This window comes from Bos grunniens, chromosome 10, assembly GCF_055505025.1.
Source record: "Bos grunniens cultivar Pamir isolate PY7600 chromosome 10, Bosgru_T2T1.0, whole genome shotgun sequence".
In the NCBI taxonomy this organism is placed as follows: domain Eukaryota; kingdom Metazoa; phylum Chordata; class Mammalia; order Artiodactyla; family Bovidae; genus Bos; species Bos grunniens.
In genome coordinates this window covers 35,845,842-35,850,050 of record NC_141174.1, presented here as the reverse complement: position 1 = coordinate 35,850,050, position 4,209 = coordinate 35,845,842, and the positions used below count along the sequence as shown (strand labels likewise).

At 44.8% G+C, this 4,209-nt stretch overlaps 1 non-coding gene across 1 annotated transcript; it reads left to right on the top strand.

Moving 5' to 3' along the window:
• Positions 1-1,859: 1,859 nt before the first annotated feature.
• Positions 1,860-1,932, top strand: TRNAG-GCC (transfer RNA glycine (anticodon GCC)). The gene has a single exon. It is a non-coding gene; the product is annotated as a tRNA-Gly (tRNA).
• Positions 1,933-4,209: the final 2,277 nt, after the last annotated feature.

Genomic DNA, 4,209 nt, shown 5'->3' with positions numbered 1-4,209 from the left:
ATTAAAAAGACAAACATGCAGCCATGTTAGCTACCAGATCCTAACCCAATGGAAAGCATTTTTGCTCACAGGTTTTTAAACAAATCTTGGGACAGAGTTTCTTGGGCCCTCCCTGCTTCTCTCTCTCTTCTCCCTCTCTCTTTCAGCTAATAAGTCTTTGCAGTATAATTTACCTACAGTCAAACGCACAATTCTTAAGTATTTAGCTCATACTCCATATAATCACCACCCATCTCAAGATATAGACAACGTCCAGCACTCTAGAATCCCTTTATGCCCTTTCTTTTGATTTTATTAATTAATTATTTTTGTTGTTGTTGAGATGGGTCTTCATTGCTGCATGTGAGCTTTCTCTAGTTGCAGCAAGCGGGGCTACTCTCCAGCTTCAGCTTGCAAGCTTCTCCCTGCGGTGGTGTCTCTTGTTGCGGAGCATGGGTTCTAGTTGCACGGGCTTCAGCAGTTGCATCACGAGAGATCAATAGCTGTGGTGCACAGACTTAGTTGCTCTGCAGATGTGCAGTCTTCCCGGACCAGGGATTGAACCCACGTCCCCTGCATTGGCAGGTGGATTACTATTCACTGCACCACCAGGGAAGGCCCCACGTATGCCCTTTCAGGTCACTGACAGCCTTCTCCCATCACTATCTGACTCTGTCACCATGGATCAGTTAGTCGTGTGCCATCAGTTAGGAAAGTTATGGATCTGCACTGGCCTTTTACTGTTCCTGTGATGAAGTTCTCCAAAACACAGCATGCAGTCACACCATGCTCAGAAGCATCTATTTATTTGGTCCATGTTCTTGTCAGGCTTCAGGAGGCTTTCACAAGTGAATGCGCAACCTGCCACATGGCTCTACTGCTTATAAAAGATGTTGGGTAGTTCATGTCTGACTTTTGCATCCAAAATAAGAAATTCAATAGTATTAATTAGGATTATTTGGAAATTTTTAAGTGTTCTGGTATTCCATTTTTCAAACTTCTGGATCAGTTTAAAGAACATACAAGTGACTAGGCAAGCTGTTGTGTGTGTGTTTAGTATTTTATTTATTTGGTTGTGTTGGGTGTTAGTTTTGGCACACAGGCTGTCCTAAGGCATGTGGGATCTCAGATCCTTGACCAGGGATTGAACCCATGTCCCCTGGATTGCAAGGCAGATTTTAAACCATTGGACCACCAGGGAAGTCCCTTATTTTGTTTTTTTTTTTTTAAATATTTGTTTACTCTTTGTGACTAAAATAATATAAAAGTAAATTAAATGCACAGAAGATTGCAATGGTTTTACCTAAATTAATTGTTCCAAATTTGGAATTCATCAAGACAGTCATTTTTCCTCATAGATTAACTTTATAAGAAGTGAATGCTAAATATGTTTTAACTTAAAACGTATACAAAAATTATTTAAACATTTTTTTAAAAATTAGAGTTTATATAAGATTTGTCTGAAAAAGTTCTAATACTAAAAAGTTTGCAACCAGCATCCTAGGACATAATTTGTCTGGACATAGAGACTGAGCTGTTAAAGTAGCTGAATTTTCCTTCTTGACATGCAGTTTATCTCAGGCTTACATTCTTCTGGACTGCCTTATTCTTTTCCTCTCCAGTTCAAAGCAATTTCTTTATCTGTGGTAGCAATGGAAACAAGGTAGTTAACGTTCTACTGCCTTCACCAGGAGAGCCCACAGTCCCTTTCCCTATAAACCTGGTTTTTAAAAGTTTCTTTGGAGAGTGTATATACGTGTGTGTGCACATGCACGCACTCATGTGTGTCTATGTGTCCATGTGTGTTACTAACAGCATCAGAGATTGTTGTTCTTATTCTCTGTATGTATTTTTCTACTGTTTAAAAAATGAGGGGGACCTCCCTGATGGTCTAGTGGTTAAGACTCTACACTGCCAATGCAGGGGGCCTGGGTTTGATCCCTGGTCAGGGAACTAGATTCCACATGCTACCACTAAGACCCGGTGCAGTTAATCCAATTTACAAGGAGAGAAGGTGGAGAGATCATTTTCAAAAGTCATTTCCTGAAATAAAGAGGGGAGGGAAGGCACAAGTGTGAGGGCAGTGAGTCATCAGAAGGCAGCCTGGAGGGAGCACGAGGCTACAGGCGTGAGCTGGGGGAGCCCTGCTCAGTCTTCCACAGGCCTCTCAGATTAGCGAGCTGAGCAGGGTATTGAGCCCTTCATATGTGAGAAGAGGGCATTGTGAGAGGTCCAGAGTGTACTGATGTACAGGGTGGTGGACAGCTGGAGGTTCAGGGGGAAGGCAGACAGACAGACTGGTCCCGGGATTTTGGCTGGGGCCACTTCAATTCAGTTCAGTTCAGTTCAGTCACTCAGTCATGTCCAACTCTTTGTGACCCCAGGTCTGCAGCATGCCAGGCCTCCCTGTCCATCACCAACTCCTAGAGTTTATTCAAACTCATGTCCATTGAGTCAGTGATGCCATCCAGCCATCTCATAAGCTTCCCGAGATACCCGTCCCTCCTTGAGAGGAACACTCAATTTCCTGCCACAACTCAAGAAGAGCCCCGTTTTCCCCTCCTCAACTTGAGATTTGGGTCGATTCCCCTGCTTCATCTCGAAAGGAATGCCGACGTCCCCGTCACCCACTCACCCACTACCCACAGAGTCAGCTGCTAGAGTCGTGATCTCCAGTTGAAGCTGGGGGTGGAATTGGTTTGCCCTAGTTGCCTGGCCATGGACACTGCAACCTCTTTCCAAACCTCCTTCTCAGTCTTCCTTCTGGATAGGGCCTCCTGAGTTGGTGATGCCACTCAACCATCTCATCCTCTGTTGTCCCCCTCTCCTCCTGCCTTTAATCTTTCCCAGCATCAGAGTCTTTTCCAATGAGTCAGTTCTTCACATCAGATGTGTGAATGTGAAGTCACTCAGTCGTGTCCGACTCTTTGCGACCCCATGGACTGTAGCCCACCAGGCTCCTTTGTCCATGGAATTCTCCAGGCAAGAGTACTGGAGTTGATTGCCATTACCTTCTCCAGGGGATCTTCCTGACCCAGAGATAGAACCCAGGTCTCCTGCATTGCAGGCAGACGCTTTACCATCTGAGCCACCAGAGAATCAGATAGTGAAAGTATTGGAGTTTCAGTTTCAACATTAATCCTTTCAATGAATATTCAGGACTGATTTCCTTTAGGATGGATTGGTTGGATCTCCTTGCAGTCCATGGGACTCTCAAAAGTCTTCTCCAACACCACAGTTCAAAAGCATCAATTCTTTGGCGTTCAGCTTTCTTTATAGTCCAACTCTCATATCCGTACACGACTACTGGAAAAACCACAGCCTTGACTATATGGACCTTTGTTGGTAAAGTAATGTCTCCGCTTTGAATATGCTATCTAGGTTGGTCATAACATTTCTTCCAAGGAGTAAAATGAGGCTCACAGGGTTGCTTGGACTGTGTGAATGTGGACTTAGGCTAGACAGGGCCTTACCACTTGGTCAGATAACACACACCTCAGGCACCCTGCATAGGGATGTGAACTAGATCGTTGGAAAAGGCAGCACTTCCAAGATGGGCAGTGGAAGAGGGCAGAAGGAGCAGAAGGGGACAACTCTACAATCAGTGTAGCGGCTCCAGGCCCTGAGAAGAATCATGGGGCTCCCAACCTGCACCTGACGCAAGCAATTGCAGAGAAGGTGGTCAAGGGGCAACTAGGAGGCCCTATCCAGAAGGAAGACTGAGAAGGAGGTTTGGAAAGAGGTTGCAGTGTCCATGGCCAGGCAACTAGGGCAAACCAATCCCCGCCCCCCCCCCCCCAGCTTCAACTGGAGATCACGACTCTAGCAGCTGACTCTGTGGGTAGTGGGTGAGTGGGAGGATGATATTCTAGATAAAGCCTAGACTGACAAGTCCCACTAGAGCTTTGAAAAAGAATTAGGAAAGTGGAACCACAAGATGCCTGGTTCCTCTTGTATAAAATTTAAAGTCTCACATCACTACTGACTTATTCTAAGTCTTGCTGTGGTTAACTGCCCCATCATTTGCTCCCTTTGTTGTCTTCTATTTCTCAAGAATTAGGAATGCATTTCAGGGATGAAGACTGGTCAAGAAATCAGACTGCCTGCTTTCATTACTCTAGCTTCGTCACTTATTATCTGTGTGGTAAGGCAAGCTTTTTAAATGTCCCTGAGTTTCTACTCCTTTATCTGTAAAGTTGAACTACTGACAGAAAGAACACATAACATGAT